Here is a 12,626-nt window from a genome sequence, read left to right as displayed (position 1 = left end):
TTAACAAAGAAACTTGCTGGGTTAGGTCTACAATGGAATCCTTCATCAGATATTTACTCTTCATAGATCCAAGACCTCTTTAATTAGAAAGGACTTGGGGATCATAGAATCATAGAGTTGGAAGAGACCACAGGGGCCATCGAGTCCAACCCCATGCCAAGCAGGAAACACCATCAGAGGACTCCTGACATATGGTTGTCATATGGGAGTCGGAACTTAAGAGGTTAAGTTGTTCCCATGATGCCTCAGCATTCTGACGTCAGATTTGGAAGCTGGGAGGAGTTTTCCGCTCTGTTCCCTCTCGGTCGTTGAGAGAGAGAGAGGCAGTTTGTAATGGCTGCGAGGAGTCCTGGAATTTTCTGAGAAAATGATGAAATAAAGAGCTGTAAATGGACATTACTGTGCTCTGTGTGTTTGTGGGACACTAAGTGACAGTTTGCTGCTGTGTTTTACTCTGCTGGGCGTGCATTAAAGAAGCAGATTGCACCGCTGAGAAGGAAGCGTGCCGGACCGCTGTAAAGAGCTAATTGGAGTATAAATCAATTAGCACGTCAAGGACTAACCAAAACATCTACAGGTTATGGACCCTAAATTACCGCTTGTAAAACTGTCACTGGAGGCTGCCGGAAAGCTTTGAAGTTGCGTTCGGATGGCAGTGGAGTTGGCGAAAGCGGAGGTCTGTATTTGAGGCAAGCAGCTAGCTGAAAGACGCAAAGGTTTGCCTGTGCTGAATGCTGTGGAGCCAAGTGCTGAGAGCAGCAGGAAATCGTTTCTCCACGGAGAGGGGCCGGAAGAGCTGGTGATATGTGAGTACAGCTTGGGGCATCCTGGGGAGAACGGGAAGCCATGGCAGATGGCCAGGAGGTGTTTCAAGCTCCGTTTGAACAGCTTGAAGAGCTCACCACCCAGTCGTGGGAAATCTGGGTCAGAAGGGTGAGAGCCTGGTTTTGGGCAACTGGCTTGTGGGACGTAAGCAAGAAAGAGCCGTCCACAAGTGGACCGGCTGCTGCTGAAAGTGCGGGGCTGGTGGACAGAGATGCAGGAAAGCTGAAGTCTGTTTCTCTGGAGGAGAAGATGCAGAGAGAGAAAGCTGTGAGAGCTGAGATCTGCATGTTGCGGGCAGGTGTGCATGCAAAATTGCAACATCACCTGGGAAGCGTTGAATCTGCGTGTGAGGCCTGGAGTGTGCTGAAACGTCTGTGTGAAGACTCAGCAGGAGGCCAAGGGCAGAAGAAAGCCAAAAGCCTAGAGATGGCTGGAGCCCCTGTTCCTGATGGTTTAGCCTCAAGGAGTGCTAGTGAGCAAGTCGGGGGGGGCGGAAATTTCCAAAGGCAAGTTTGAAAAGTTTTCCACTGTGCCTGCTGGAGTGGAGTTCAAGGAGGGCGGATCTGGCAAGGAGTGCTTTTCCGGAAGAAGGAGGGCCAGGCCAGCTGAAAAGAGCCCCGGGCAGTGTTTTTCCACTGGAGTTTGTCGTTGCTACGTGTGTAATGCAACGGAACATCTGCGACGTAATTGCCCCCACCGGAGCAGAGTGAGGGAAGCAAGGCAGGATGTTGTCAAGGTCAGCTCCCATGGGAATCAGTCGGGTTTCCATGGCAACCAGCCTGGGAGAGCAGCCAGGCGTGGGACAGAGGCAGGTGGACGTGACAAACACCAGGAGGAGATTTACCAAATAACAGCCAGCATGGCGCTGTTTGAAAACAGCTGTGAGAGAGGCTCAGAGTTTTGTTTTGTTATTGACTCTGCAGCTAATCGCAACTTGATTCCAGAGACCCCTGCTGTCGAGATGTGGAATTGCAGAGCAGTTCCGGCCGGAAAGACTGTGCTTTTTGCAAATGGACAGAAAAGAAATGTAACTAACGTTGCAAATCTGTTTATGTCTCTTTTACAGGAGGAGTTGGAGTGCTGTATTGTTCCAGGGATACACCACTGTCTTTTGTCTGTGCCTTATTTGTTAAAAAAGGGATTTAAGGTTTGTTTTGATAATGATGTCTGCACAATCTCCAAAGGAGGGAGGATACTTGCCAAGGTTAAAAAGGGGCAGAATGATCTCTTCATTCTTAAGACGTCTCTGGAGGGTGAGGGGAAGGTTGAGAAAGCACAAGCCCTGTGTGCTAAAATTCCCGCTCATGTGGAATGTGCCCATATCTGGCATGAAAGGACAGCTCATAGTTCTTTAGAAGAACTACAGACGCTACCTGAGGTCGCCAAAGGGTGTCACATCGTAGAATGCGGATGTGCGATAGATTGTGAAGCATGCAGACATGCAAAGGTAAAAGGGTGCAGTTACCCAAAGGTGGATAGGGTAGCCACAAGACCTTTTGAAATGGTTCACATAGATCTGTTGGGTCCTGTAAAGGAACCAAGTCTGGGAGGGTCAAGGTTTCTGCTGACGATGCAGGATAATTTTACGCAGAATACCTGGACTCTTGGGCTCAAATCCAAAGATGATGCAGCACAGCTGATCAGAAGCTGGATTGAGGAGGTGGAACAAAGGTTTTCCACCAGAGTGCAAGCTGTCACAAGTGACAGAGGAGCCCAGTCAACAGGTTCTGCTTTGCAGAAGTTCTTTCGCAAGAAAGGGATACGTCACACAGTGACTTCACCCAATCAGAGGGGGGAGGCAGAGCTACGATGTGAGGCTCTGGTCCAGACTGCAAAGGTGTTGCTGAAAGATTCTGGGTTGCCACCAAAGTTTTGGCTGGAGGCAATCAGGTATGTGAGCTTCACCTGGAATCGGACCTACAATTCAGTGGTAGGTGACACACCGTTTGGTTTGTTGCATGGCAGGAAACCCCAGATTCATTTTCTGCGCACGTTTGGGGCGGAAGCATCTGTGCCAGTGCCTAAAGTTTTGCAGGGGCCAGATGGATCCAAGTTCCGGGAAATGATCTTCTGTGGGTATGAGCCAGCAGCACGTGCATGGAGATTTGCGTTCCCATCAGGTGATCAGAGTAAACTGCTGATCAGCAAACACGCTGAGTTCTACGAACAGGATGATAGGTCAAAGACTCCTGTCAAGCGTGATGTTCTATCAGAATGTCTTTCTGATTCAGAACAGGAAGATTCTGAGGGGGAGGAAGGAGAGGCTGAGTCTGCTGATGACGATCAGGTCACTGACCAAGGTCTGGAGCAGGGTGGGGCATCTCCACAAGGTGTTAAAAGAGAGGCCAAGAGTGAGCCAAGTTCTCCAGTGAGTGTGATGGAGAGGATTCAAAGACGTTTTAAGTCAGAGGGGGAATCCAGAGATGCTGAGGAAACATCTGCTAGTGATGGTGAGCCAGGGGAAGCATCTGGGTTTGTGCCCAGGCGATCCAGTCGCACAACGAAGGGTGTTCCACCGGAGAGATTTCAGGCCACAGGTGCGTGGGTAAGTTTCGCACAGTGTGAACCTGAGAGTTACGTGGATGTTCCACAGGTATTGTCAGAATGTGTGGCAGAGGGGGTATGGGAGTCGGAACTTAAGAGGTTAAGTTGTTCCCATGATGCCTCAGCATTCTGACGTCAGATTTGGAAGCTGGGAGGAGTTTTCCGCTCTGTTCCCTCTCGGTCGTTGAGAGAGAGAGAGGCAGTTTGTAATGGCTGCGAGGAGTCCTGGAATTTTCTGAGAAAATGATGAAATAAAGAGCTGTAAATGGACATTACTGTGCTCTGTGTGTTTGTGGGACACTAAGTGACAGTTTGCTGCTGTGTTTTACTCTGCTGGGCGTGCATTAAAGAAGCAGATTGCACCGCTGAGAAGGAAGCGTGCCGGACCGCTGTAAAGAGCTAATTGGAGTATAAATCAATTAGCACGTCAAGGACTAACCAAAACATCTACATGTCAAGCCTCTGCTTAAAGACCTCCAAAGTAGGAGACTCCACCACACTCCTTGGCAGTAAATTCCACTGTCGAACAGCTCTTACTGTCAGGAAGTTCTTCCTAATGTTTAGGTGGAATCTTCTTGTAGTTTTGATCCATTGCTCCGTGTCCGCCTCTCTGGAGCAACAGAAAACAACCTTTCTCCCTCCTCTATGTGACATCCTTTTATATATTTGAACATGGCTATCATATCACCCCTTAACTTCCTCTTCTCCAGGCTAAACATGCCCAGCTCCCTTAGCCGTTCCTTATAAGGCATCGTTTCCAGGCCTTTGACCATTTTGGTTGCCCTATTCTGGACACGTTCCAGTTTGTCAGTGTCCTTCTTGAACTGTGGTGCCCAGAATTGGACACAGTACTCCAGGTGAGGTCTGACCAGAGCAGAATACAGTGGCACTATTACTTCCCTTGATCTAGATGCAGCCCAGAATTGCATTGGCTTTTTTAGCTGCCGCATCACACTGTTGGCTCATGTCAAGTTTGTGGTTAACCAAGACTCCTAGATCCTTTTCACATGTACTGCTCTCAAGCCAGGTGTCACCCATCTTGTATTTGTGCCTCTCATTCTTTTTCCCAAGTGCAATAGTTACATTTCTCCCTGTTAAAATTCATCTTGTTTGTTTTTGCCCAGTTCTCTAATCTGTCAAGGTGGTTTTGAAGTGTGATCCTGTCCTCTGGGGTGTTAGCCACCCCTCCCAGTTTGGTGTCATCTGCAAATTTGATCAGGATGCCCTTGAGTCCATCATCCAAGTCGTTGACAAAGATGTTGAATAAGACCGGGCCCAAGACAGAACCCTGTGGCACCCCACTAGTCACTCTTCTCCAGGATGAAGAGGAACCATTGATATTTGGGACCTCTCTTTTCCCCTTTTTGAAAATAGGGACAACATTTGCCCTCCTCCAGTCTGCCAGGACTTCGCCTGTTCTCCAGGAATTCTCAAAGATGACTGCCAGTGGTTCTGAGATCACATCTGCCAGTTCTTTTAATACTCTTGGATTCAGTTCATCTGGCCCTGGAGACTTGAATACATCTAAACTAGCCAAGTATTCTTGTACTATCTCCTTAGTTATTCTGGGCTGTGTTTCCTCTGCTGAATCATTTGCTCCAAATTCTTCAGGTCGGGCATTGTTTTCTTTATCGGAGAAGACTGAGGCAAAGAAGGCATTGAGGAGTTCAGCCCTTTCTGTGTCCCCTGCTTGCATTTCACCATCTTCTCCTCTGAGTGACCCCACTGTTTCTTTGTTCTTCCTTTTGCTACAAACATACCCATAAAAGCCTTTTTTGTTGCTTTTAACCTCTCTAGCAAGCCTTTCCTTTCCTTTTAGTATTACTGTCCATGGGATCTCACCCAGCACTTCCCTAATTTTTATGAAGTCGGCTTTCTTAAAGTCAAGAAATTGAGCCCAAGTATGCTTGGCTGCTCCTTTCCGCTGTATAGTAAACTTCAGAAGAGCATGATCACTCACACCTAATGATCCTTCCACTTCTACCCCACTAACCAGGTCATCAACATTGGTTAGGACCAGATCTAAAATGACTGTTCCTCTTGTTGCTTCTCCCACTTTCTGGACAATGAAGTTGTCTGCAAGGTCAGTGAGGAATCTGTTTGACCTTATGCTCTTGGCAGAGTTTGACATCCAACAAATATCTGGGTAATTGAAGTCCCCCATTACTACTTTCTCCCTTCCTTTTGCATGCTTGGCCATCTGTTCCAGGAAGGCATCATCTATGTCCTCCGTTTGGCTTGGGGATCTATAATAAACTCCAACAATGAGGTCACTGTTATTCTTCTCTCCCTTAATTTTGACCCAAATGCTCTCACTTTGGCTTTGAGGTTCTAAATCTTGGATCTCTTCACAGGTATACACATCCCTGACATATAACGCCACTCCTCCTCCTTTCTTGTCTGGTCTGTTTCTCTGAAATAGATTGTATCCCTCCATTATTACATTCCAATCGTGGAACTTATCCCACCAGGTTTCAGTGATGCCTATTATGTCATATTTAGTTTGCTGTACCAAGAGCTCAAACTCATCTTGTTTATTTCCCATGCTTTGTGCATTAGTGTACAGACATTGAAGTCCATTAATCATTCCCCGGTGTCTCTTATTTAAGGATTTTTTCCTCCCACCGCTAGGTCTGCGTGCTGTTTGCTCCATTTGGTCTATGACATTTGGATGATCATCTTCTTCAATTGATGGACTCCTACCTTCAGGAGCACTGTCTCCCTGCACACTAAATCTTCTAAACTCTCAGCAATATAAATGACCACCATGGAAGCTGCCTTGTGGCTCATTCAGCATCCTGAACATTCTGCTTTTGCAAAAGCCATGTATTCAATTTCAATTTCAATATTAAATATATTGTTAAATACTTTCCTCCTCCACCACCCTTTTTAAGCAGCCAGATAGAATAGGGAGCAACTAATTCATGCTGTTGTTCCACCTACAGCAGTTTCTCAGGGTTTCCGGCAGGGGAAATACCTGGGATTGAAGCTGAGACCTTCTGCATTTCCAGGAGCTACTCCCTCCCTGTGCCCTCTTACCTGCAACAACATGGAAGAGGATGACGACCAGAGTAAAGCTCAGGTAGAGGAACCTCATGGCAGCAGTTTCCTCTGAGATCTCTGCCAAAGGGAAGGCACTCTAAGGCAGAAGGAAGTGGAGTTTGGATGGAACAAGGAGGTTCTCTCTACTTATAGTGTTGCAGTGCCAAATCCGGTAACTGTCAGCATAGCCTCTGAACCCTCCAGGCCCCTTTCTCTTAAATCATCCTAAGCCATTTATTTATCTTGCACATCATCCTAAGATTTACCCACACAATCACCTTTCTCATATATTGACAATCTGTCCTGTGCTCCAGGCCACAAACAGGTAATCGTGCAACTCTCAGCGTCCAAACTCTTCTATCTTAACTCATCCTATGCAATTTATTCATCTTGGAGAACTTCCTAATATTTACCTGCAGAACAATCTTTCTCCTCCTCTTTTCTTTCCATATCAGTTAACATATTTCCTGCCATCTCACAAAAGCTGTTGCCAACTTCACAGAGCCTGGATAGAAAGGAAGTGGAATTTCGGGTAAGAGCTCGGCTGTAATGCAGTTTGATACAACCTCTTTGGGTTGGACTGTTCAGTTTGACTGCAGTTGCCATACCTACCAAGAAAGAATCTTTTCAGTGTGCTTTTCTCCTGGTCTGTACCTTTTTGGTTGCAGTTTGCTTAACATGCTTGCTATTGTGATGCATATAGTTTTATGTACATTGCCCCCATTATATGCTTCCCCCCATACCCACATAAATTAATTACTTTATCCCATCATTCATAAGTTATAAGCACAACCAAGAACAACACCCAGAAGATGAGAGGAGAAACCTGTTAGTAGAAACATTGTTTAAATTCTTTTGATCAGTTGTACTCTGCTTTTCCACACGCTAGCAAGGTTATGCTTAAAATTCTGCAAGGAAGGCTCAAGTAGTATGTGGACCGACAACTCCCAATAGTGCAAGCTGGATTTAGAAGAGGCAGAGGAACCAGAGGCTAAATTGCAAACATGCACTGGATTATGGAGAAAGCTAGAGAGTTGCAGAAAGACATCTACTTCTGCTACATTGACTATGCAAAAGCCTTTGACTGTGTCGACCACAGCAAACTATGGCAAGTTCTTAAAGAAATGGGAGTGCCTGATCACCTCATCTGTCTCCTGAGAAATCTCTATGTGGGACAAGAAGCTACAGTTAGAACTGGATATGGAACAACTGATTAGTTCAAAATTGGGAAAGGAGTATGACAAGGCTGTATATTGTCTCCCTGCTTATTTAACTTATATGCAGAATTCATCATGCAGAAGGCTGGGCTGGATGAATCCATAGCCGGAATTAAAATTGCCGGCAGAAATATCAACAACCTCAGATATGCAGATGACACAACCTTGATGGCAGAAAGTGAGGAGGAATTAAAGAACCTTTTATTGAGGGTGAAAAAGGAGAGCGCAAAATATGGTCTGAAGCTCAACATCAAAAAAACGAAGATCATGGCCACTGGTCCCATCACCTCCTGGCAAATAGAAGGGGAAGAAATGGAGGCAGTTTTACTTTCTTGGACTCCATGATCACTGCAGATGGTGACAGCAGCCACGAAATTAAAAGACACCTGCTTCTTGGGAGAAAAGCAATGACAAACCTTGACAGCATCTTAAAAAGTAGAGAATCACCTTGCCAACAAAGGTCCGTATAGTAAAAGCTATGGTTTTCCCAGTAGTGATGTATGGAAGTGAAAGCTGGACCATAAAGAAGGCCGATCGCCGAAGAATTGATGCTTTTGAATTATGGTGCTTGAGGAGACTCTTGAGAGTCCCATGGGCTGCAAGTAGATCAAACCTCTCCATTCTTAAGGAAATCAGCCGTGAGTGCTCACTGGAAGGAAAGATCGTGAAGCTGAGGCTCCAATACTTTGGCCACCTCATGAGAAGAGAAAACTCCCTGGAAAAGACCCTGATGTTGGGAAAGATGGAGGGCAGAAGGAGAAGGGGACGACAGAGGACGAGATGGTTGAACAGTGTTCTCGAAGCTACCAGCATGAGTTTGACCAAACTGCGGGAGGCAGTGGAAGACAGGAGTGCCTGGCGTGCTCTGGTCCATGGGGTCACGAAGAGTCGGACACGACTCAACAACAACAACAACAACAACAACAACAACAACTCCTCTGCTTTTCAGTCAAAAGGCCCCCAGAGTAGCTTACATACAATTTAAAAACCAAAACAAAACATGGCACACAAGCGGAAAAGGACAGGAAAGGAAGATGAAAATGAAAACCAGATCTCCTTACCATTTCCTATACAATAAGCATTTTGCTTAACGTGCTTGTTTTTGTGTTACATGTAGTTTTATGTACATTTTATGACTCCATTCTCCCCAAACAACCACATAAATTAATGACTTCATCCCATCGTTCCAAAGATATAAACAAGAAGAACAACAATTCTATTTAAAAAAAAAACAACACTCCAAAAATGTGTGGAGAAACCTGTTAGCAGAAACATTGTTTAAATTCGTTTGATCAGTTGTACTCTGCTTTTCAGCCAAAAACTTCCAGAGTGGCTTATGTACAATGCCTGGAAGTACATCAAGTATATATGCTTCTAGTGTTAATTAAACTGTTGCAAGCAACATTATTCAAACCCCATTGCAAATCAGGTTTACTCTCAATATTTAATGACTTTCAGCTGTTTGCAATGCGCAAATCAAGCAAAAGCAATTGAAATAGCTCAGCACAACAGATGCTTCAAATGGGTCCCCCACATTCAACTGAAAATGCCTGAGTTGCCTTTTGTTTCCCTCTTCCCTCCCTGTTCTTTCCTCCTTGTGTGCCATTTTTTTAAAAAAGAGATTGCACATACACCACTTGGGAAGCCTTTCCCCCCTGAAAAACAGGGTATAAATGATATAAACAATTTAATAATAAATAAGGTTTCTAATAACAGGTGTCTTGTCACATCTTCTGATTTTGTTGACTAACTAAGAGAATACAGTGGTACCTCGGGTTAAGTACTTAAATCGTTCTGGAAGTCCATTCTTAACCTGAAACTGTTCTTAACCTGAAGCACCACTTTAGCTAATGGGGCCTCCTGCTGCCGCCGTGCCGCCGGAGCACGATTTCTGTTCTCATCCTGAAGCAAAGTTCTTAACCTGAGGTACTATTTCTGGGTGAGCAGAGTCTGTAACCTGAAGCTTATGTAACCTGAAGTGTATGTAAACCCAGGTACCACTGTAGATACTTGGGCCCCTTTCTCATTTCTGCATTTTTATTTTACATCTGTTGTTCTTGTTTGTGTTTCTTTATTATGAATGATGGAACAAAACCACTAATTTGTATGGTGTGTGTGTGTTTTTTGGGGATGCACAAATTAGTGGAGGAGCACATAAAATTACAAGCCTCACAGAAACAAGCATATTAAGCAAAAATGAATCCAAAACTGCAGACCAGAAGAAAAGCCAGTGGAGAAGATTCTTTCTTTGTAGGTACAGTGATACCTTGGTTCCAAAATGCCTTGGTTCCAAAACAACTTGGAACCCAAACGCTGCAAGCCTGGAAGTAAACGTTCCAGATGATGAACCTTTTTCAGAACTTCCTAAGATATACCTGAAGAACATCCTTTCTCAAACAGTCACAACGTGTGCTGTACTTCGGGGGTGGTTTTCTCCATTCCATATCAATTAACAGATTTCCCGTCATCTCACAGAATCAGCTGCCACGTTCACAGTGCCTGGATGGAAAGGAAGTGGAATGTTGTTTAGGAGATTTGCTTTAATGCAGTCTGATGCAACTGCAGTTGCAGTACAGTGGTACTTTGGTTCTCAAACTTAATTCGTTCCGGAAGTCCATTCCAAAACCAAAGCGTTCCAAAACCAAGGCATGCATTCCCATAGAAAGTAATGAAAAATGGTTTAATCCATTCCAAACTTCTAAAACAACCCCTAAAACAGCAATTTAACGTGAATTTTACTATCTAACGAGACCGTTGATCCATAAAATGAAAACAATAAACAATGTACTGCGGTCACACAATCAGTCAATCAGTAGCTGAACTGGGTTACACACAGTCACAAAAACAAAACAAAGCCACGAAAACCAAGGCACAAAGTAAGTAGCAAAAACAGACAGACCTCAGCGTAACACTCAAAATGGAAGTGCAACGCTCAAATCGGAAGCCTAACAATCAAAACAGAAGTGTTGCACTCAAAACAAAAGTGTGGCAGTCAAAATGGAAGCATAACACTCAAAACGAAGCACCTTTGGCTTCTGAAAAAAGGTTCGCAAACCGAACCCCTTACTTCCAGGTTTGCAGCGTTTGGGTTCCAAGTTGTGAAAGACTATAGCCAGCACAGTTGGGTGTGAGCTGAGCAAGACACATTAGCAATACTACAGGGGAGAATCCAGAAAATACCATCCTCAGACAGGGCACAAATGGCAAGGTATTTCTGAAGCTCAGAACAGCTGTAATTCTGATTGGCAGATGTTGAAAACAAAGGGGAACCTTCAGTAGAATGGAAGGAAGGCTGACTCAATCAGCAGGTCTGTGGGTCTGTGGATACATTATCTGCTCATTTTTCTCCCCTTCCATTAGCAACCTGTAAAATTTAGGTGGCAGCTGGTCTGAAAAGATCTAAGGAGCAGTAATAATAATAAACACAATTTTATTATTCAAAACCCACCCAACTGGCTGGGTGCAGCTGAGTGTCAGCCCCCTTACAAGGTTCAGGAATCAGCTGGAGTGTTTGTAGTGAAGGAGGACCAATCTGACCCTTGCTAATGTTGGCCTATTAAACAGTAGTTAGCAGGTTGAGAGGCAGCAGAAGCCTGTAAAAGTTGGTCATCCCATTAAATACGCAGGGTTCTAGTTAGGAAAAGGGATACTAGGAAGGCAAACATGGTGATAGTTATTGCTGCATTTTAGAAATCTTTGAGAAATGAATAACTATTTTAAAAAGCTACCGGAATCCTAGGCTGCAGGTGAGAAATAATCTAATAGATCCATTGTTTTCTGTGGCCAATTCTGAACCCAGGTTTTTAGAAGGCAAACAACTGGCTTGAGTGTCTCCCAGGGCAGATGAGCTATAAGCCCCTGAAAACTTGTTGTTATTATTTGCAAAAGAGAAAAAGATGCAGTAAGTAAGTATAAAAGGTCCCTCCAAACTCGACAATTCTATGTAACATTGATGACTGCAGCATCAGTTAAATTGGGACTTCTGATCTTTGACAATCCAAATCTGTGACCAGCTTGCTTTCCAGGACAAGGTGTGTGTTGTGCTCTGTGCTATGGCAAGGCCAGGCAAAACTGGGGGATAAGGAAAGATGGGGTGAAGGCTGCACTATGAGGAACACAGCTCTAAAGTTGTCCATGTAGGCAGGAGCTGAATTGGAGGTTTTACTCTGTAGCAGCAACTTCAGCCAAAAGGAGGCAGTGTGGTAAAGTGGTTAGAGTACTAGAACAGGTCCCTTCCCACCCTGAGTTTCTCATTTTCAAGATCCAGTTGACTAGATGAGAGAGTTGTAGCTGTAGCCTTCTCAAATCAAAATCAAGTTCCATTTTTTAAAAAAATAAATGGGTGTAACATGTTGTTAAGCTTCAAAATTCTAACATTTTACAGCTGTTAAAGCCAACTCTTCTTAGATTTCTTATTTAGGCAATATTGCTCTGATAAGGTATCCTTCGCTATGATTAGTTTCATCTTCACCACTACCTTGGAGCCGGGTGGCTGTCCATAGCAGAGTGGTGGATCCGAGTTCAAGATGATGATTGTTCCTGCCTTGCTAGGTAGGACTAGGTAACCCTTTGGGTTCCCTTCAACCTCACAGTTCAATGATTCTGTGATCATTGATAGAGAAGCATGGAAACTATATAACTGAGTACAACCGTGGCCACATGCAAAGAATTACAAAACAATACACCCTCATCTAGAAACAGTGAGGCTGATAGATTGCAAGCTTCTCACCCATTTTTGTCAATATTGCTAACATGTAAACATTATCAAGTCAGTGAAAATCAGAGCGCAGAGAGAGATCGGGGCTCTGGTGAAGTTTTCCTTCTCTATCACGCGCTTGTGTGTGTGCTTCTGCATGTGAGAACTTGTTAAGCAAACTCTGAAGAGACATATGATGGTGAAGCACAGTGGCTAAGAGATGGAGACTCCACCATGAGCTCACCAGCTGGCCTCCAGCAAGCCACGCTCTCACTCTCAGCCTCGGTCTCTCCATCATTATT

At 44.6% G+C, this 12,626-nt stretch overlaps 2 protein-coding genes across 5 annotated transcripts in view; one reads left to right on the top strand and one right to left on the bottom strand.

Moving 5' to 3' along the window:
* LOC310702760 (uncharacterized protein) overlaps positions 1-12,626 on the top strand; it is a 151,042-nt gene that overhangs the window by 77,199 nt on the left and 61,217 nt on the right. The gene's annotated exons all lie outside the window — the stretch shown is intronic.
* Positions 1-12,626, bottom strand: part of LOC310702762 (uncharacterized protein) — a 71,563-nt gene that overhangs the window by 4,435 nt on the left and 54,502 nt on the right. The window lies entirely within an intron of this gene.

This window comes from Podarcis liolepis (genome assembly GCF_965112155.1).
Source record: "Podarcis liolepis genome assembly, chromosome: 3".
Taxonomy (NCBI): domain Eukaryota; kingdom Metazoa; phylum Chordata; class Lepidosauria; order Squamata; family Lacertidae; genus Podarcis; species Podarcis liolepis.
This window is presented reverse-complemented; position numbering and strand designations above follow the sequence as displayed.